We start from the raw sequence: 23,994 nt of genomic DNA, 5'->3' as shown, positions 1-23,994 counted from the left end.
ACACACAGGGCATGAGCAGGGGGTGGGTGGGAGGGATACAGACACACGGGGCATGAGCGGGGGTGGGTGGGAGGGATACAGACACACGGGGCATGAGCGGGGGGTGGGTGGGAGGGATGGAGACACACGGGGCATGAGCGGGGGTGGGCGGGAGGGATAGAAACACACGGGGCAGGGGGTGGGGGGAGGGTTGAGACACACGGGGCATGAGCGGGGGGTGGGTGGGAGGGCTAGAGACACACGGGGCATGAGCGGGGGGTGGGCAGGAGGGCTAGAGACACACGAGGCATGAGTGGGTGGTGGGCGGGAGGGCTAGAGACACACGAGGCCTGAGCGGGGGGTGGGCGGGAGGGGATAGATACACGTAACATGAGCTGGGGGGAGGGAGGGATGGAGACACACAGGGCATGAGCGGGTGTAGGGGGGAGGGGAGAGACACACGGGGCATGAGCGGGGGGTCGGTGGGAGATATACAGACACACGGGGCATGAGCGGGGGGTGGGTGGGAGGGATACAGACACACGGGGCATGAGCGGGGGGTGGGTGGGAGGGATAGAGACACACGGGGCATGAGCGGGGGGTGGGCGGGAGGGATAGAAACACACAGGGCAGGGGGTGGGGAGAGGGTTGAGACACACGGGGCATGAGCGGGGGGTGGGTGGGAGGGCTAGAGACACACAGGGCATGAGCGGGGGGTGGGCAGGAGGGCTAGAGACACACTAGGCATGAGCGGGGGGTGGGCGGGAGGGCTAGAGACACACGAGGCATGAGCGGGGCGTGGGCGGGAGGGCTAGAGACACACGAGGCATGAGCGGAGGGTGGGCGGGAGCGCTAGAGACACACGAGGCATGAGCGGGGGGTTGATGGGAGGGCTAGAGACACACGAGGCATGAGCGGGGGGTGGGTGGGAGGGCTAGAGACACACGGGGCATGAGCGGGGGGTGGGTGGGAGGGCTAGAGTTACACGGGGCATGAGCGGGGGTGGGTGGGAGGGCTAGAGACACACGGGGCATGAGGGGGGGTGGGTGTAAGTCTGGAGGCACACGGGGCATGAGCGGGGGGTGGGGGGAGGGAGAGAGACACACGAGGCATGAGCGGGTGGTGGGGAAGGGAGAGAGACACACAAGGCATGAGCGGGGGGTGGCCGGGAGGGAGAGAGAGAGACACACACGGGGCATGAGCGGGTGTGGGGAGGAGGGAGAGACACACATGGGGAATGAGCGGGGGAAGGAGAGAAACACACAGGGCATGAGCGGGGGTGGGGGGGAGAAACACACGGGGCATGAGCGGGGGTGGGGGGAGGGAGAGAGACACACGGGGCATGAGCGGGGGTGGGGGGGAGGGAGAGAGACACACGGGGCATGAGCGGGGGGTGGGGGGGAGGAGAGAGACACACGGGGCATGAGCGGGGGGTGGGGGAAGGGGGAGAGACACACGAGGCATGAGCGAGTGGTAGGGGGAGGGAGAGAGACACACAGGACATGAGCGGGGGGTGGGGAGGACAAACAAAAACACGAACATGAGTTCGTGCAGCAGATCCCGCTCCTCGGCCCTCCGCTGGCCACCGTGTGCGATGGCGTGAGCGGGGGGCTCGAGGAACAGGGGACACACGGAGCATGAGCGGGGGTGGGGGGGCCAGGACAGGAAGGACACACGGGGCATGTGCGGGGGTGGGGGGGACAGAAAGGACACACGGGCATGAGCGGGGGGTGGGGCAGACACGGGCATGAGCGGGGGTGAGAGGAACAGGAGACAGACACTCTCCTGCTGACCTGACAAAGCCTCTCATGCCGGAAAGAAAGATGGCGGCCGTCTCTGAAGCCAGACGCACTGCACGCTTTCACCGCATCCAATGAGAGAGCATGTCAGATGTCCCCGGACATCACGCAAGCTGCTGGCTCAATCACCGTCCTGTCCGCGGAGCGAACAGGGAAGTCCGTCCGCGGACTGAGCACAGATATCACTAATTTGTTTTGCCCTACTTTTTGGTCATTTTAAAAAAAACTACTGGACGGATTTTCACCAAATGTGCAAAAGCATGCTTTCGGGACCAAGCCGCTGCTCCTGGTCCAAATTTGGTGAAAATCCGTCCAGCGGTTTGGGCTGTAGGCGCGAGCAAAAAAAAACAGAAATTTTGGGAGCGGGGGTGGGGGGAGGGAGAGAAACACACGGGGCATGAGCGGGGGGTGGGATGTCATCTTTGATGTCCTGGGTGTTAGTCTTAGCAGTGCACAGTGGTGGCACGAGTTATGGTTGTTTAACTTACCATAACTGGCGAATTTCAGGGGATTTACGGTTTTACTTGGAACCATAACGTCCCTTTAACAAAGTTCTTTTACTGAATTTCATAGGTTTTTAGTAGCACAACCTAAACATAACGTCCCTTTAACAAAGTTTTTTTACTGAATTTCATAGGTTTTTAGTAGCGCAACTTAACCATAATGTCCCTTTAACAGAGTTTTTTTACTGAATTTCATAGGTTTTTAGTAGCGCAACTTAACAATAATATCTCTTACTTTATGTATATGTAACATGGAACATACTGAACCCCCTCTACTGAATTTGATGTCCGCGGACATATGCGGACAACAGCACCACTACCCAAAATGTCTGGGGGGTATGTTTAATTGTTAAATCATAACATATGCACATTGTACAAATTCACAAACCAGCACACATACACATTATATGTCGTAATAAATAAGAAGTGTAACCCATATATATAACACATTAACCATTCAATTAAATACGATATGTTCTAAAATGGAATATACCAAAAGAAGAAAGATAGTCTTCCAATATGATTAACTCACAGAAACTCCACAACTAAGTGCAACAGCAGATCTACAGACCAGTAAGAACACACCTTACCAGAAGCTAATAAGTGTACTGCATTTTACTCATATATTTGTAAACTTTCTGTATTAGATACAAAAAAAGTGATATTATATTTTTTTTCTCACAGAAATGTCTAGTACTCTAGAGTGGCTAGAGGAGCATTTCCCACCTGAGGAAATGTCTGAAGATAGTGAACCTAATGGTAGACAATTTACTATATAAACCAATTAATAAATATTATTTTATATACATATAACATATACATTTTTTTTTTGTACAGACCATACAAAAATTGAAAATAGTAAAGAAAAAGAAGTATTGGATAAGACTCTCCAGAACATGGAAGAAAAAATGGACCTACTCATGGCAAATTTCAACAATTTCAAAAACTTTGTGGAGGATCACTTAAAACAAAAAACTAGATACCATTGTCCCACATCTACCTGTCTCCCCTCACCATATCCCGGTCAATTATCCCCAAACCCTCTCCATGAACCAAAACGTTTTGATGAGACTTCCATCCCTTCTTCACCTCATATAAATCGTATTGAAACCCCCAATTCTCCTGTTTTTGTTTCAGTTTCTGCCTCACCTTCTCTGTCATAAATGTAACATCCATATAAAATAAAGTAAAATTATTATATTGTGTCCTAATTCATTTCTTGTCTTTTTTTAAAAAGCAGTTCAGGTGTCCACGGACAGCGCTGGTGTCCGGAATGTCCGTAAAGAAACGAAAATGGGGGCGTCCTAAGGACACTATATCTGTCCGTACTGTTCGCTTACAAGTTAAAACTGTTCTAAGAACACACCTGGTGTTCGGGATGTCCGTAATCAAACTACCACATGCGGTGTCCTGAAATGTTTGTAAATAAACAAAATGGGAGTGTCCTCGGGACGCTAGACCTGTCTGTATTGATCGCAGGTGAGTTGAAACTGTTCTAAGAACACAGGCAGTATATAGAAATGTTCATAAATAAACAAAATGGGGGTGTCCTAAGGACGGTATACTTGTCCGTATTGTTCAGAGGCAAGCTGAAACTGTCCTAAGAACACACACAGTGTCCTGAAATATTCATAAATAAACAAAATGGGGGTGTCCTGATGACGCTATACCTGTCCGTATTGTTCGCATGCGAGTTGAAACTGTTCTAGGAACACACACGGTGTCCTGAAATGTTCGTAAATAACCAAAACGGGTGTGTCCTGAGGATGCTATGCCTGTCCGTATTGTTCAGAAGCAAACTGAAACTGTCCTAAGTACAAACGCGGTGTCCTGAAATGTTCGTACATAAACAAAATGGGGGTGTCCTGAGGACGCTAGACCTGTCCGTATTCTTCGGAGGCAAACTGAAACTGTCCTAAGAACACACACGGTGTCCTAAAATATTCGTAAATAAACAAAATAGGGGGTGTCCTGAGGACGCTAGACCTGTTCGTGCTGTTCGTAAGCATGTTCAAACTGTTCTAAGAACAATGACACATCAAGTGTCCTGGGATATTCACAAATAAACAAAATGGGGGTGTGCTGAGGATTCTATGCCTGTCTGTATTGTTCGCAAGCGAGTTGAAACTGTTCTAAGAACAAACGCCTGTTTGTAACTGTTCGTTTCACTTGTGAAGCACTTTTAATTAGTTTCAGGACGCGAACAGTGTCCGTAGAACACCAACACGCATGGGCACAACAGTTTCAGTGCATTTGATGTCCTGCAGACACCTGCTACTTCGTGGACATGTTCGCAAAGCTATCATATGACCGCACCCACACTGAGCGTGTGTTCTGACTGCGAACACTGTTCGTGTCCCCGAACATTTTAAAACTACCTTTTCAAGCAATCCACAATATTTTTCAATAATAACTCACCATAGCACAAGTCCCACGTAGTAATCCTGAGTTTCTACATACTTTTTGGGACTTTTTGAACCTTTCTTTGGTGATCGATCTGTCCGTGGACAGCGCGCGTGTTCGCAAATCACGCACAAGCACCCCTATAAAAGGCCACACCCTAGAGCTCATTCTCATTGAGTTTCTGGCTATCTTACAGAACACAGTGCATTTTGCTGCCAACTTTCCAGATTTTCATCTGAAACCTGATGGCATCCATGGCCCCCACCCCCTCCACTACCACCACCACAAGGGTCTGAAGAGGGGAACAGGAGTGTGGATGCAGAGGAGGATGAATAGGATGACGAGAATGAGGTAGTAGAAGTCCCTACTACCAGCACTCGGCGTGAGTCTTGGGTGTGGTGGTTATTTACCATTCATGGTAATGTACCTAACGCGCGTGCTAACCGAGTCACCTGCAACGAGTGCAAAATGGTACTCAGTCCCGGGAGGCCTGGTTCATACAGCTTTGGGACAACTACCATGAAGCGACACCTAAAGCCATTCCACACTGGGGCCATTTGCAGGGTTGTACCTTGCGAGGAGGGTAGTAGGTTGACTTCCTCTACTACATCCTCTATTTCCGATCCTGTCACTATAAGGAATACTCCTGTGGGACAGGGTATTCCTCAAACTGCCTCACAGGCCATACGCAATACTGATGACCCTTACCTTTCGGGGTCACAGTTGTGTGTATGTACTGCGATGCAGTACTCTACAGGGGGGAGAGACTTCAAAGTGCTTTTGAGACTCTGGTCTCAGAGCACGAGAAGATCTGCTCACTACCCAAGTAAGACCCACTCTACATCTTCCTCTCTCCACCCGCTCTTTCTTATTCCCGTGGTTGGTGTCCCCCCTTACCTTCCTTTTCCCTCCTCTCCTAGTGTGTCGTGTTTAAAAAACCAAAGAAAATATAAAACAACAAAAATAAAAAATAAAAAAGGCTCTTTCAGAGCCGCCTTTCACAGTTTAAAAATAGAAGTGAAAATAAATGAAGCAGGGCCCTGTGTATTTTTTAGAAGTCCGCGGACAGTCCACGAACATCTAAAATTTTGGGGTGCTGCCCTATACTAACCATTGCAGTTTTGTCTGGGAGGAAGTGGTGGCTCTGAAAAGAGCCTTTTGGTGGTGTTTGTGTTTGAAAAATTTGAAATTCTCAACACCTACTACAAAATGGATGCTGTAATTCCAAAAAAGGTCGCAATGCATTTTGTACATTTCTCAGAAAAATCTGATTGCCATCATAAGTAAGATGGACTCCATCTCTGCGAAAAATGTGCTACGAAACATAAGATTTTCATTGTGAAAAGAGGACATGCCAAAATCTCTTAGAAAGGCACAAACAGCCTTATTGACATTGTGCCTTGCTTTCTCCATTTGTGGACCAAATCAAGAAGAATGAAGCCACATTTGTCTCTGCGGAATCCATGAAAAAATTACTTGAGAATTTGGAAACATGTCCATGACCTTCCCAAGTCCTTCTTTCATTGCAAATTGCAAATAAATTCCAGACACATGTCCTAAACTGTTCCCTCCACAATGAATTACAATTATGTCTGGATGTTGCTCTGTCTCCAAAGTAGCACAGAGAGGTAGCAAGTCCAACCACTTCATTCCACGTACTCTATGCCAGTGTACTTCCACATGTGGGAATCCAAGATTTACAGCTACTCCACAGCTTTCTGCATGCACCTTCAACCAATGTATCCACGAGTCTCCCAAATTCCAAACAATCTGTTTTCTGAAACACACATCGATAGCTATCTGTTCTTCTCTCAGCAAAAAGAGTATCTGAGAAACTCTCTCTGCCACAACACACCCACTAAACTTTACTGACCAATCCATTGCTCTGCTCATTCTCATTTGCATGCCTCCCCACCCCAAAATCCCCGGATGTAACACGCGATGTCCGCGGACTACTGCCATGTCCGCGGACACATCGTAACATGGACAGTCCTTCTACCATTTCCATTTCACTTTCTGTGCCATTCCCTCATTGGATATAGCTAAGCAATCACACGACCATCCACCAATCACATCCAAGACCTCTACATCTAACTGCATCATCATAGATCAGCACTTAAAATGTACTGTTAATCTCTCTGAGTACAAGTGTCATATCATTGGAAAGCACCTTCTACAAGAAATACTGTACAAGTCTCCAAGATTTCTACTTGCAGCTGCATGCATATCCATATGCATGAACACAAACTACAGGTATGCATTTTTTCTGTATATTACATGTACAATTCTTATAGATTCATATAAACAGATTAACTGAGTTTTAGCTTGTATAACCTATGAAATGAACTTACTGTCATTTTTTCCATCTCCTATAATAAACTGTCACTTCCAAACCTATCTGCTATTTAATTTCTTTTTACACACACATTTGTAAAGCATGTTGAACTAACATATTTAAAGTACAATATAAAGAGTTAACATACTCAAACAAAATTGCATGCACACAGTATGTTCAAATATCAAACAACAATACTTGTACAAAAACATAAAAATCAATGTCTAAATTAAAACCAGTGCTATACACAAACAACATTACTAATTTGTTTCCTTTACAATTGCAGTGAAGACCACTCTCCTGAAAAGAAGCAGCCAAATTTGAAGTACAAAGAACAACTAAGAAGAAACCTGCTCATTCCAGAAAAAAAATAAGTTAAATACCACCATAATATTTTACTATTACTCAACACAATGTAAGGTTAATTCATACTATTTCTGCGCCTAAAAATAGAGATTGTGCACCTTTCTGTCCACAAATCCCCATTTCTTAAACAGAGATTTACAGGCAGAATGGCACACAAATTCCTATTTTTCGGCGCACCAATGACCCAACTCAGCCCCTAGAATTTTGATATTATAGAACAAACAACTGTTTAAATTGTATACCATTAGATGTACTATTTGTACTTCTCCACACCACTAGCTTACTTTAAACTGTCATCTGAACCCCAGTTTAGTAGCACATAAATTCAAGAATACCCATCCCAACTAGTTGTAGTTGCCCAATGCACAATCAGACACCATCACATGCATCTATATCATCATACTCAGACACTCATGCACACATCACACATACATTGCAGAACACCCCAACCTATAAATTCTTTATTTTTTCAACAGACCCTTAAGAATGCCTACCAAAAATCAAGTCTGTAGAAAGCAACGCAGAAGCAGAGCAAATGAAAATAGAAGTGTCCAAAATAAGCATCCATCTCTAGCAGAATTTGTAAAAAAAGTTCAAACAAAACAGCTAATAGTCATTTAGCGAAACAAAACAAGCTTCAAGTACAGAAACTTTGCCTCCTCTATCAAAATGTAAAACAAACCAGAAAACAATTAACAAAAATTCAGCTACCACTACAGATAAAACTGCTCCTATAAATCTTGATATAGTGCCAAGTAAGCATACCAAAAAAAGTATTTTAGCAAAAATGTTCCACCACAGAGTCCTTCAAAATCTTATAAAAACAGGAGAGAAATCAGGCACAACCCTTAAAATCTATCGTAGGAAATTAATCTTAGAAGCTTTGATAGACAGTGCAATCCTTCTCAAAAGAAAGCTATTTATTAATTTTTTATTTTTTTTTATTGTAAAACTTCAACTTGATATTTCATATCATGTTTTTGTTACATTTCCAAAAGAAAGAAAATTTAAATACTTTTTCTTTTTTTTTCTCCATCTTTTCATCTTTTTTCATCTCCTCCCTGGGTAGCCTTAGTCAAATTTAACAATAGATGTTATACTATAGGGTAACACAGTTACCGGAAAGGGCAACCACCAAGAAGGCAGATATTTCAGATACTCGCGGTCTTTAGTTGGGTACTGATTTAGGGCTTCATCAAAGAAGTTGATGAGGTTGCAGGAGAGCTTGATGTTGTGACCTGCTGTGGCGTGGTCCCACCAATCGTCAGGCTCCTGGGATTGTGTTTTGAATTCATTTAGATGCACCTCACGGAGATCTGTCAGCATTGGGCACAATATAGCTAGGTGCTTTAGGGATTCGACTTCTGTGGTTTTGCAAAAGCGGCAATAATTATTTGCTGTTTCTTTATTCTTTTGCCTCCAGAGCATCTCATTAGTATTTAGAGCGTTCAATCGCAGCCTTAGAAATTGTGCCCTCTGGTGGCGAGACGGACAGTTTGTGAGATATTTTGGTTGACAGTTCAATTTGACTTGACTTCTGGAAGTGGGCAGGGTTGATTTGAGGGCTAGGCGGGTATTGTAGGTTGTGATCAAATCCCATTTTGCTAGCTTCTTCTTGGCGTGTTGTGGGCGCTTGACTAGCTCTTTCTCAGATATGCCTGCATCAGCCATAATAGAATTTAGTTTGAGCTTCCATGTGTGAATAAGGACATTGTCGATGGATTCTTGCCCCGGTTTGAAGATGTTGTATGCCGGGATGGTAGAGCCGAGTAGTATTTTGCGCAAGGTAGATGAGATTTCCAGACAATTGTCATATTCATAGAGTTCAAAGCTAGCTCATATCTCAAAGCTGACATAGAGATATAATTCGGAAAGGCTCAGGACACGTCTCCAAAACTTTCCCTCCAATTGGCACCATAGGTTGTGATTGATATTCAAGGCTGCTTCGCCGCCAAAAGTGATAGTTGGAATTACTTTTTGAAGATAGAACATTACTACGGGAGTGACAGAAAATTTTCCGTAGTCAATGTTTATTTTGGCAGCTTGGAGACTCAGGATCTTTATTTTGTCCATCAGATCACTGGTCCATGTAGCTTCGCAGACCGATTCATTGACCATTACTCCAAGGTAGCGGATAGACATGACAACATTTAGCACTTTTTTTCTATGTGCCATTGGAAAGACCTGTCTTTTTTTGACCTACCTTGACCGATGCACATGATTTTTGTTTTCTCTGCATTTAAATAGAGCTCATTAAAGGTTAGAAACTCATGCAGGCGAAAAAGAAGATGTTGAAGGCCAATTTGAGTTTGATCAACCAACACTATGTCGTCAGCATAAACCAGGTGATTAATGAAGGTTCCATTTAGCTTGGGTGGAAAACAATGGACAGACTTTAGCCACTCTGGTATATCAGCTATAAATAGTTTAAAAAGGTCTGCTGCGAGGGGGCAGCCTTGTTTGATGCCTTTAAAAGTTCTTATTGGATCTGTGAGGTCGCCTTGTGAATTGACTCTGATTTGAATGGACGTGTTGGAGTGCAGGGCGATGATGGGCTCTAGCAAATGCTCTGGACAATGCCACAAGCGTAGTTTTGCCCATAGTTTGGTCCTATTTATGGCGTCAAAGGCTTGTCGAAGATCGACAAACGCCAGGAAGATTCTTTTTTTCGCCTCCATCGCTGACAACTTTAAGAATGATAATATTGTCAGATTCACGTCAGTCCCCACGTTTTTCGTGAACCCTGATTGGCGACAGTCAAGTTTTCCTGCTGAAATTGCCCAATTCACCAGCTGTTGGCGCAAAAAAGAGCCGAATACTTTCCCAATAGTATCTAGGAGGGCGATCGGGCGATAGTTAGTAGGATCAGCTCGACATCCTTTCTTGTATATCGGAACTACAATTGCCCTGCACCAGGAGGAAGGCAGTTTCCTTCTGTTTGTAATCTGAGAGAACAACTCGTGGATGAATTTCGCCCAGTGTACGCTGTGTTTTTTGAGCATGAGATCTGATATTTGGTCCGGACCAGCAGCTCTTGAATTTTTCAGCTTAGAGATTGCATGTTCAATCACTTTGCAAGAAGGTGTGATGTCCCAAATAGAAAGTGTCACGTCGGGCTGCGAGGGATCTTCAGACTCAGGTTTTTCGTACATTAAGGTGAAGTATTCGCGCCATTTGTCGCTGGTGATTTCATTAGATATTGCTGGGGATGATTTGGAGCGGCCCTTATTCAGGATGGCCCAGATTTCACGGGTATTTTTCTGTACGAGAAGTTTTAACATCGTTTCTGCTCGACCTTGATCGATGATGGTTGAGTGTGATCTCAGCCAATTTCGATAATCTTGTCGTCGGTTCTTGATCTTCATTGCCTTACAACGTAGGTCGCACGGCTCTCTTTTAATTTGCCTGAGATCTTTCCTTAATAGTTTTTTTGCCAATGCAATTTCAGAACTATATAGATGTTTCGGCAGTGATCCGAACGTTCTTGAGTTGGAAATTATTTGAGTGTTAAACAAAATTAATCCACTAACAAAACTAATAACTAAATTACAAAAAAGACTTCTCAATAAACGAAATGTCAACAGAAATAACTTCTTAAATATCTGTGGAGGTGAGTGGAGTCACACTACAAACACAGAACCATATTTTAATGTAGAAGCATACAAACAAAAGCAAACAAATACAATTGCCATACATAGCAGTGGACAAGGTTATGAAAAAGTTAGTAATACCATAATGGAACAAGAAATACTGCTTACAAAAATATCCCAAAAAACTTAGAATTACCTCTCCATTCAACTGAATCACAACGTCTAGTATACAAATGGCCATGCACGTCAATGTGTAACATTCCCAAAAAATCTTTCAAGTCTTTATGCCAATTCCACAATCAATATGTTAAAGGCAAAGACAAAATCAAAATTAAACTACTGGGAAATATGGATACCTGTCCAGTGCGCAAGTACACAGGACTACAAGGACATTCATTGGCCTGCATTTCAGGACCTACTTGCTAAACCACCTTCCATTATATCAAAATGATATGAACACATCATTCAACTATAAGAAATCTAGTCTATAAACTGTACTATGCTAAAATTCCTGCTTTAGCACAAGCCAATTTAAATAACATTCTTCTACATGGTACAGCAAAAGACCTACTTGAAGAAATCGAATATATCCAGAAAACATATTTTGGAAGTGAAAGCCACTTACAGAATGAAATAGCTTTAAAACAAATTAGCAACAATTCTATGTATGGCAACCTTCCTCTAGACACATACAAAAAAGAAATACTGACATTTCAAAGTACATCTGCTGAAGTACCAAACCATGTGTGAGTATGTTGCAGCAGAACTTTTTATAAAAGTAACACAAAAACTGTAGACCTAACATACAAAATAGAAGACAATGAAGATTCTACATGGTTTGAATTTGCTCTCTACCTTATAGCAGAAAACTAATACGAAATAACTGACCCCTTAATACTTTGCAGTTACTGCACTACAAAACTTGACAACAACCAAACTCCTTCACGTGCTATCACAAATAACTTGGAATTATTTTCACTAATAAAACCCCCACAACAACTCAATTCATATGAGAGCATCATAATTCAAACAGTGCACCCCTTTCAAGCAATAATATGCCTTCAACTAAAAACAGCAAAATTACCTCCCTCTGAATTAGTGAGAGGTATTTGTGGAAAAGTAGTGTATTTACCATTGGATCTAAAACAAAATGTGCACACTCTAGGAGTGCAACGTCCAATGGAGCAATCTTTAATTATCTTAATAAATGGTTTACCTGCAAAAGACAAAATAATTTGGCAACAACTGGTAAATTTACATAAAGTTAGACAAGCCTTGCAATATCTAAAAGACAATAATGAATGCTACAAAGAAATTAATATTAAAGAAAACTTGAAAGATACCACTGAAATAATTCAAGAGTCACAAGAAGCTGGTCAATTTGAGCTCCTAGATCCTGCTACCATATCCAATAATTTAGACCATTATACAATTCATCCATTGCACTCTAATGGCACCGTAGAAGATGCACTAGAAACGTACCAAATGCGACAAACAAATGGATCACCAATCACCATATGGGAAAAAAGTATAGAAGCACGTGCTTATCCTCTACTCTTTCCTATTGGAAAAGGAGGGAGGTACGATGATAGACCTATTCAAATAACAGCATCAGAATACCGCTCGTTACGGATGTATTCTGAAGATCCCAGATTTAGACAAAATGTGGAATACATATTCCTACTCTTTGAAAGTGAACTAGCAACTTTATGTTACGGAGTTGCACACACATTAAAATCAGGATCCCACTACAGTATCCAATAATTTAGACCATTATACAATTCATCCATTGCACTCTAATGGCACCGTAGAAGATGCACTAGAAACGTACCAAATGCGACAAACAAAAGGATCACCAATCAGCATATGGCAAGCAAGTACAGAAGCACGTGCTTATCCTCTACTCTTTCCTACTGGCAAAAGAGGAAGTATGATGATAGACCTATTCAAATACCAGCATCAGAATACTGCTCGTTACAGATGTATTCTGAAGATCCCAGATTTAGACAAAATGTGGAATACATATTCCTACTCTTTGAAAGTGAACTAGCAACTTTATGTTACGGAGTTGCACACACGTTAAAATCAGGATCCCACTTTCAAAATATGTCAGCTACACAATTATTACAAAAAGTGCAACAAAAAGATGAGGTTTTACAATCAAATATTACAAATCTATTAGCAAACATGCGTGGTACTAAAGAGTACTGGTTTCGACATCATGGAGATGTACGTTGTATGATAAGAAACCTTGGCCCACCCACTTGGTTTGTTACATTAAGTTGTGCAGAGTATGCATGGGAAGATTTACATGATTTCCTATGCATATCAAACAAAAACAAAACAAACATAGATATACTAACACCTGGAGAACTTTGTTCTCTAGATCCTGTTAATGTTTCAAGATATTTTCTCCATCGCTTCATTGCTATTCTACACATTATTTGTAATAAAATTGTTCCTCCTCTCGGAGAAGTGCAACACTTCTTTTGGAGAATAGAATACCAAGCCAGAGGAGCACCACATATCCACATTCTTTTATGGATTAAAGATGCACCTAAATTTTGTCAAGACAATGAAGCCACTGTGTAACAGTTTATTGAAAAATATGTCACTTGTGAAATTCCATCAGAAGCAACAAATGGTGATCTTCATGCACAACTTTTACAATTTCAAAGACACAAATGTGGCAAAATATTGTTGTCGCAAATACAAAAACAAAGGGAAATACTACATCAAATGCCGCTTTGGTTTCCCTAGACCGGTTACAAAAATAGGTCAAGTGAACAACTTCATGTTTTCAGTTAGACATAGTGTTAAAGGTAAATCATCTAAAAATACATATTTCATAAAAAGAACAGAAGAAGAAAAATATATCAATGATTACAATGCAATCATTGCCCACTTATGGAATGCAAACATAGATGTGCAGTACATTTCAGACAATTCCACTGCAGTTGCACGATATGCTACAGGATATTTAACCAAAGCAGAAAAAACAGAGCTCCAAGACCTCTGGAATGACCTAGTCATCAGACAAAACACTGTCTCAGAAATTATACAGCTTGGGCATAAAAATGCTCTCCCATAGAGAATGTGGCTCCTATGAAGCAGCAGATTGTTTAACTGGTATTGCTTTGTATGGAAAATCTGAAAATATAGTATGGCTAAGTCTTGGTCCTGCTAAATCTAGAAAAAGAGTTGTAAAATCACACGACGATATAGAAACAATAGCCACACATGATCCCAACAGCCAAGACATTTTATAAAACAATTTACTGGACACATACTACCCAAACAGAAGTACCACTTTGGAAACCACGTGTCTATACCACATAGCCCAAATCTTCACATACAAAAATAATATAAAATCCGATGAAAAAAAAGGTAAATACAGAGTGTCAAATTGTGAAGGCAGCTTATTAAAACTCACCAAACCAAATTTAATTAATCATATCAAATTGTCATTAAAGACTCCTCAACATAAAGAACTATATTACATGTCCCTGCTACAACTCTTTAAACCATGGAGAAAAGAAGAAGAAATACTAGATAACCATGACTCCTAGGAAGACACTTTCAAAGCAAATGAAAGCACTAGAACCGATGTAAACTTTACCCAGTACAAAACAATGTTGCACAATGAACAGCAACACGAAGAAGAACTCCAGGCCCAAATAGATAAGGACACTCCTGACAGTAGTCAACCTTCTGTAACAGGAAACCAAGAACCACTTAGAGAGCCACTAATAACAAATGAGGCAGAATTAGCTATGATGGAAGTAGAAAACACCATGTGTCAGTATGAAGATAAAGAAGACTTAACTATACTACAATCAAAACTAAACAATGAGCAACGTAGCATTTTTGAAGAAGTAACAAAAGAAATTGCACATGGTGTACAACATGAAAACAAAGAATGCACCTGCCAAAATTACAAACCTATACTATTGTACGTCAGTGGTGAAGCTGGTTCTGGCAAAACATTCTTAATCAAAATCCTTCAACAATTGACAAACAACAAACTGTCAGCTGTTGTCACTTCCCCACAGGTTTAGCTGCCTACAACATAGGCGGTGTCACTTTACACTGATTACTACTCCTGCAAGTAGAACACCAAAACAAATTAGACTATTACAAACTTTCTACAAAAGCTGCAATGGAACTATGCAGAGTATTAAAACAAATGAAAATGCTAATAGATGAAGTGAACATGGTCTCCAACCTAATGTTGGTTTTGATTCACCTCAGATTACAAGAAGTACTCAAAACAAACTACGAAGAGCTCTTTGGAGGAAAACACATTATTGTTTTCGGAGATCTTCTTCAATTGACACCAGTGAAAGGTGAGCCTATTTTTAAAACCTTAGGACACAAACTCTGCCGTAAAACTGTTGGCAGCATTGGAAATGTCAACCTTTGGCAACATTTCCAATACAAAGAATTAACAGAAAACATGCGGCAGTCTGCATATCTCACTTATGCCAACATCTTAAAAAGCATTAGAGTTGGTATATTATCTCAAGAAGCACAGGCAATTTTGAAAACCCAGCACATTCATGCACTTTATGGCGATAATGCATGTGCTACAGATGTTATGGAACAATTAGCCCACAAAAATGTCAATTGTATTGCCTTAATGCCAACTCTTGCAAGCTGTTTCAAATTCAATGAAACAATGTTAAAAAAAGAAATGCAACCAATAATTGAAATTAGCGCCACAGACAAACTAGACATACATGGTATGACACTACCCATGTGTGAACAAGCCAAAACGAGACTAAATAGTTTAGAATATTCAATCTCCAACACAGCTGGATTGGAAATAATATTAAAATTATCCTTAAATTGCAGAGTAATGTTTAAACGTAACTTTGACGTGGATCAAGAACTAGTTAATGGAGCACTCGGTACAGTTGTTGGCTTTCAAACATACCCACGTGACAACACCATTCAGTTTGTCAATATTCTCTTTGACAAACTTTCAGAAGTGAAAAGGATAGGACGTTCAACAGCTCGATTCCTTCTCTTCAAAGACATGTATGCACGCAGAGAACAATTTTCTCTAACTCTTGCATACGCAGTCACCATTCATAAATAACAAGGTCTTACCCTAGACAAAGCATTGATAGACATTGGTAACACAGTCTTTAATGAAGCCATGAGCTACGTAGGACTATCACGCTTACGTATACTTGACGGTCTATTTCTAAACAACTTTTATGCAAGTAAAGAAAATGCTGATATTCCTTGCATTTTAGAATACAATAGACTTCGGTCACTATACACCCCCATCTAAAAACATATCCTGTTCCACAAAAAGTAAAAATTTCTAAAAGCAAACTAAATCAAACAGAAATGCAACAGGATGTAACTGCAAATCCTCCAAAGATAATTAAAAAAAAACGAATACTTCATCAAGTACCACAAACAAAAAAGAAACTATTAGTTAAAGTAAACCAGGTACTTCTTCAAAAAAGGAAGACAAACTAAAAAAAAAGCACTCAGATACAGAACTACCTGGTCCATTTAAACTTTCAAATGTAATTGGTGTAAGTTGCTACGCAAATGTAGCAATGAATATTCTATTTCAATTACCACCAATTGTTGACAACATTTACTTACACAGTACACACCAATTGTGTTTGCAAATGTTAGTACTTCATACAAACGCAACAAACAATCCTGACAACACGTATAGTGTTTATGGAATAAGACAACAATTGGACTACTGTGTTGGAATGCTGAAATTCACTATAAACTCACAGGAAGATCCACAAGAATTTCTAATGTACTTACTACAAGTATTGGAAAACAAAAACATACCCATAAATGAAATCTTCCAGATTTCATACATGTGGAAACATACATGCACTCTCTGCAACAATGTGACACAAGAACAAATCCCCAATGAGTGCTTTGTGTATGTATCAATACCTAATTGTGAATCTGTTTCATTTTAGCAACTTGTACAAAATGCAAACCATGGTAGATTATGTACTACCTGCAATTCGGATAATCGCTCCACCTTACTAATACAAACACATAGAAAATACGTAATACTAATGCTTCTACCTTACAATGCAGATGGTACCAAAAACAACTGCAAGCTGACTGGATTCACACATGGTCAAGTATCACTTGGTAAGAAAACCTCCACAAAAATATGTATAGTCTACCACACAGGAGCCACAACCAATGCAGGTCACTATACTACATATATAAAAAAAAATGTGGATGGTTCCAATGTAATGATAGTACCATTACTTTAAAGTAGAGATTACCTGCAAATCTTACAAACACTTATTTAGGGGCCGATTCATGGAATTCAGCGCACAAGTGGCGCACGCGGCTGGCGCACAGTGTGCGCGTGCGAATCCCTGCGCCAGCCGCGTGCGCCAAAACCCATTTCCGCGCACAGCGTATTCATGGATTCCAGCCACCAAAACCAGCCGTGGCGCACAGTGGCGCAGCGACCTTCCAGCAGCGCCAGTTACGCCCCCAAGAACGCCTTCCACGCAGGGAAAAACCATCAAAATTCCCAATCCAGCGCAAAGGGCTGCGCTAACCCTGTACCAGCATGGCAAGCGGGCTACGTGTATTTCAGGGGTTCACGTGAAGTTCCTCACGCGATCGGGCCTGGGGGAGCGTGCTACGTGTATTTCAGGGGTTCGCGTGAACTTTTTCACGCGATCGGGCCTTGGGGAGCGTGCTACGTGTATTTCAGGGGTTCGCGTGAACTTTTTCACGCGATCGGGCCTGGGGGAGCGGGCTACGTGTATTTCAGAGGTTCGCGTGAACTTTTTCACGCGATCGGGCCTGGGGGAGCGGGCTACGTGTATTACAGGGGTTCGCGGGAAGTTTTACACGCGAATAGCCTGGGCGCATGTATATCAGGGGTGCGCGGGAAGTTTTACACGCGAATAGCCTGGGCGCGTGTCTTTCAGGGGTTCGCGGGAAGTTTTACACGCGAATAGCCTGGGCACGTGTATTTCAGGGGTTCGCAGGAAGTTTTACACGCGAATAGCCTGGGCGCGTGTATTTCAGGGGTGCGCGGGAAGTTCTACACGCGAATAGCCTGGGCGCGTGTATTTCAGGGGTGCGCGGGAAGTTTTACACGCGAATAGCCTGGGCGCGTGTATTTCAGGGGTGCGCGGGAAGTTTTACACGCGAATAGCCTGGGCGCGTGTATTTCAGGGGTGCGCGGGAAGTTCTACACGCGAATAGCCTGGGCGCGTGTATTTCAGGGGTGCGCGGGAAGTTTTACACGCGAATAGCCTGGGCGCGTGTATTTCAGGGGTTCGCGGGAAGTTTTACACGCGAATAGCCTGGGCGCGTGTATTTCAGGGGTGCGCGGGAAGTTTTACACGCGAATAGCCTGGGCGCGTGTATATCAGGGGTGCGCGGGAAGTTTTACACGCGAATAGCCTGGGCGCGTGTATTTCAGGGGTTCGCGGGAAGTTTTACACGCGAATAGCCTGGGCGCGTGTATTTCAGGGGTTCGCGGGAAGTTCTACACGCGATTTCAGCAGGGTACGTGTATTTCAGGGGTGCCGGGGAGTCCTACATGTGATTTGACAGTGTGGGTCCTCCCAGGTGTTCCCTGTACACCCTCCACGGCCCCTGCAGGCAGCCCACACCACAGGGGACTACCCTGCATCCCTGGTCATGTCCCGCAGGCAGCCCACCCAACATGGGCATGCCCCCCAGCAAAGGCACATGTCTCCTTGAACTAATGAACACCAACTCATGTCCTCCACCACCCCCACCCCCCAGCACTGTGGGGCACCTGCCAGCAGGCCCCCACCCATGTCCAACTCATGTCCCCCACCACCCCCACCCCCTAGCACTGTGGGGCACCTGCCAGCAGGCCCCCACCCATGTCCAACTCATGTCCCCCACCACCCCCACCCCCTAGCACTGTGGGGCACCTGCCAGCAGGCCCCCACCCATGTCCAACTCATGTCCCCCACCACCCCCACCCCCTAGCACTGTGGGGCACCTGCCAGCAGGCCCCCACCCATGTCCAACTCATGTCCCCCACCACCCCCACCCCCTAGCACTGTGGGGCACCTGCCAGCAGGCCCCCACCCATGTCCAACTCATGTCCCCCACCACCCCCACCCCCTAGCACTGTGGGGCAACCGCCAGCAGGCCCCCACCCATGTCCAACTCATGTCCCCCACCACCCCCACCCCCTAGCACTGTGGGGCAACCGCCAGCAGGCCCCCACCCATGTCCAACTCATGTCCCCCACCACCCCCACCCCCCAGCACTGTGGGGAACCTGCCAGCAGGCCCCCACCCATGTCCCATCCATGCCCCCCTGCACCTGGGTCCCAACAATCCCCAATCATGTCCGTAATGGCCATCCTCCCCTGCCAAAAGGCCCAACCAACTATCACATCCACCCACATATCAAAGGCAATTACATGTTACACACCCAATGTAAATAATGCAAATGAACACATGTCTGTCACACACAATGGCTGCAAGTGAATGTTAAAACACCCAACATGACATGCATGAAAGTAATGAGATGATACGACACATTGAAGGATGAAAATAAAAATGTATTGAAAATCAACAAGAATGGAAATGAAATTAGAAAAACCACAAAGCAAAACAACAAAAAGAAGATGAATGAAAAAAATCCAAATAATCCAAAAATCCATAGAAGAACTATATACAAGACAATCCGGGTCCATGAGCCCAACCAAATGAAACCTAACTATGTCAACTAACTAAAAACTGAACTATATACAAAAAAGTGGCGCATTGTCCAATCTCAACCAAATAAAAAAAAAATTCAAATTCTAAAGGAAACCTACCACTAACTATATAACTATATACAATGGCAGCGGGCAAGTCCTGCAGCTCACTCTGTGATGTTGCCGGCCAGGGCATCATCGAACTCCATGTCGATGTCCCGGAGGCGGGACTCTGTCCTGGCCCGAGGTCTCGCAGGGACAACCCCGTGTCCACCTCAAACTCCCTGCGAGCTTCCTCGAGGCACTCAGCCCGCCTGTCATGATCTCTGCTTCCAAAAGGTCAGGGTTTTCCCAACTCCCTTGGAAGCAGATCCATAACCCAGGTTCCGAGTGCCAACCAGTCCCAATTGGGACCTTTTGGACCCAGTCCTGGCGCCAGTGGCACCAGGCTCATAAATATGCCCAGTCCCAGCGCTGGAAGCGCCGGGCTCATAATGCTTGGGTGGACTTACCTTCACCAGACCATGCTGCTTACTTGCCTGCCAGTTGAGCCTCTGATCCTCTTCTGTTTGGAACTACGTTTCCTGTTGGGTGGGGCTGGAGCCACTCCCTAGATTCAGAACACTGGAACTCTTCTGGAAGGCAGGAACTCTTTTCTTACCAGGAACTCTTTTCTTACTTAGGCGTGGCTGTGGAAGGAGACACCTAAGCACTACAGGAGGCTATTTAAACCACACCCGGTGGATGAATCTTGCTTTGCGTTATTCTGCAACCTCTGCAGCAGAACGCTCATCGTGTCTTCTGCATCCGGTCCTGGGCCTAAGGAAAAAGGCTTACCATCCTGAATCCAGTCTTCAGCAACACCTATAAAGACAAGAAAGAACAGGTTAGCATTCCGGCATCTGAAAGGCAAAGGCTTATCATCCTGAATCCAGTCTTCAGCAACACCTATAAAGACAAGAAAGAACAGGTTAGCATTCCGGCATCTGAAAGGCAAAGGCTTACCTACTCTTCGTATGCTCCGGAGGCCTTCGGCGCTGCATCCCGCATCTGAAAGACAAAACAAGGTGCGTTTAAAGACATTGGGGAACTTTAATACTCACGTGCCATTACTCCTTTCCACATCTAATCCAGTGGGTATTCCGGCACCCTGCAGCCGCTCCGAACTCGTACCTGCAAAATAAAAAGACAGTTAGAGCGCATAGTGAAGCAGGCAACAAGCGCTTACTTACGTGCTTCCAGGCGCTTCTATTCATCACACGGGCTCCATCTTCAACTCACTTCAGCCCGTCATCCGCCATCGCCGGAACCCTGCAAAACAAGAGACATCATTACTAAAGACTTTAAAGACATTTGAATGACTCGAAACTTACCGTTCGTGCAGTAAACGACGGACAGCAGTCCTCTGAAGTCAAGAGGCCTGCGCTACCTATCCAGTGAAGAAACTGGTTACAGCACCCTGCCCCGAGGCAGATGGAGAGCTCGGCATTCACTTACCTAAGGTGAGAGCGTTAACCTTTGGGGGTCTACAGGAGAGGAGAAGAGGAAAGAGATAGGGACACCCCAATAACCCCAGTTCATTAACCCCATATTTTCTATCTGCAGACATCTTACTCTACACGTCAGGCATACAGTGCACAGAGGTCCAGCCCAAAGAGCCAACCGGGTGCTACACATCACCTTTGAAGATACGGTAGTCGCCCAGTCAAGACCGGCGCCTCTGCGAGAATCAGGTGAGCGTTACAGAACGCAAAGCCTACCGCAAAACTCTCGCCCAGGCGCTATGGAAACCTCGGATACTGACCCCCTAGCCCGGTTACTTGGGGAACTAAGGGCAGAAGTGCATGCAGCTCGTCAGGAAACGAATGCTCTAAGAAGGGAACTAATTATTTCCAAGGAGAGAACAGACAATCTTGCTAGACAAGTGCTACAGTCACAAGCCGGACAGACCCCGTTACCCGCATCAGGGGCAAATCTTCCTTCAACATCCTCTATGAATCCAGTGCAGATCAACCTACCTGGGAATGTACCTCTGGCTCCGCCCGAACGATTTTCTGGTGACCCAAAGAGGTTTGCAGTATTTATCAATCAGTGCCGGTTGCACTTCTTATGCCGGCCAGCAGCCTTTCCAACTGATCAAGCAAAAGTAGCTTTTGTACTTTCGTACCTTAGTGGCAATGCGGCAGACTGGTCGATCCCTCTAGTTAATCAAGATGATCCGGTTCTCCATGATTTTCAAGCCTTTCAGCTTAGTATGGAAAAACTGTTTGCAAGACATTCACAGGGGCAGGCCTTGGACAATGAGCTTCTTTCGTTGCGACAGGGTAATCAAGACCTTTTGGCTTATATTGCATCTTTCAATAGACTAATAGTGGAAACTCAATGGCCTGAGGACAAAAGGATTACGCTGTTTTATAGAGGTCTACGTGGAGAGCTCAAAGACGTTTTAGCCCAAGTAGTGAATCCCCCACAAGACTGTTCGGATTATATAGACTTGGTCGTTCAAATAGATCACAGGCTGCAGAACAGGAAGGCCGATCGTTCCAAGTTTGATGCTCGAGTATTTTCCAAACCGCCAACTCCTTCCAAAGGAGTAGACTCCGGGGAACCCATTAAAGGTCCTCTAACACAAAGGGAGCGGGAAAGGAGGAAACAGTTGCAATTATGCCTATATTGCGGAAACTCAGGGCACTTTCTTCGAGACTGTCCGGTGAAACCTGCCAAGAAGGCAGTAGGAGCTGCAGTTACCAAAGTTACAAACTCTGAGCAGGGAAACGACCTCGCCCGACAAGAATAGAGGTCCTCTTGCCGAGCGTGAAAACCAGTTCCGTGACCTCGCATTTCGTGATACCTATGGTCCTCATTAGCCCTGATAATCCGGATCGATTACATGCAATTGAAGCTTACGTCGACAGCGGTGCCATCGGCAATTATGTGGATCATGAAATGGTTTTGAGGATGAATCTAACTCTTTGTCCCAAGGCTGTAAAGGACGTCATTACTACGGTGGATGGTACGGAGATAGCCTCCGGGCCAGTAACGCATACCACTCAAGAGGTGACGCTAGTAAGTCAAGATGGACACCATGAGAAGATCGTGTTCGATGTGATCAAGGCCCCTCAGTTTCAGATTATTCTAGGAATACCTTGGTTAGAGAAACACAATCCTCTGATCGATTGGCGAGCAAGAACGGTCCAGTTTCCAGAATGTGTCTCTACTTGTCACCCTCCACCTGGTGTTGCACTGGCCGCAATTTCTTCAGAGACTCCCCAGTTACCTCCCGAATACCTAGAATACCAAGATGTTTTCCGGAAGGATCAGGCTAACTCTCTACCTCCTCAAAGGTCTTATGACTGCCAGATAGACCTGATACCTGGATCTACTCCTCCTTGTAGTAGAATTTATGCCCTCACCGAGCCTGAGAACCTTCACCTTCGACAATACCTGGATCAATACCTGGCAAATGGGTTTATTCGTCCTTCCAAGTCCCCTGCTTCTTCAGCTTTGTTCTTCGTTCCAAAAAAGGAAGGAGACCTTAGAACTTGTATCGATTATCGCTCCCTGAACCAGATCACCGTTAAGAATAGATATCCGTTACCTTTGATCCCTGAACTCCTGGACCAAGTCAGAAAAGCATGCATATATACAAAGCTTGATCTTAGAGGAGCTTACCACTTGGTACGAGTAAAAGAGGGCGATGAATGGAAGACGGCCTTCCGCACCAAGTATGGGCTATTTGAATATCAGGTCATGCCCTTCGGACTTTGCAATGCCCCGGCCGTCTTTCAATATTTTATGAACGATGTCCTCAGAGAGCTCATAGATGTATGTGTTGTTGTTTACATTGACGACATCCTCGTTTATTCTTCATCGGAATCTGAACATCGGAAACACGTGAAAATGGTCCTCGAAAGATTGCGTCAACACAAACTTTTCGCTAAGTTGGAAAAATGTGTTTTCAACGTGACTGAAGTTGAATTCTTGGGATTCATATTATCACCTGGCGAAGTTGCTGTCGGTCGGCTCAAATTGATGTGAGACTATCGACCAGTCACCACCCTCAGACCGACGGACAAACCGAGAGGACCAATCAAACTCTGGAACAGTATTTACGCTGCATGCTGCAACAAACTGAAAAAAACTTGGAAAGATATCCTTTGGATAGCCGAGTATGCCTACAATAACTCTGTCCATTCGGGAACTGGGAAAACCCCGTTTTTTCTTTTGTACGGCAGTCACCCTCGAACCTCGGAGTTGGATCCCCTCCAAGATCTTGAAACACCAGCAGTAGACTACCTGCATTCTACAA

Source organism: Ambystoma mexicanum, chromosome 5p, assembly GCF_040938575.1.
Source record: "Ambystoma mexicanum isolate Mex_15411 chromosome 5p, UKY_AmexF1_1, whole genome shotgun sequence".
Classification (NCBI taxonomy): Eukaryota; Metazoa; Chordata; class Amphibia; order Caudata; family Ambystomatidae; genus Ambystoma; species Ambystoma mexicanum.
The sequence above is the reverse complement of the archived record's forward strand: the minus strand, read 5'-3'. Positions refer to the sequence as shown.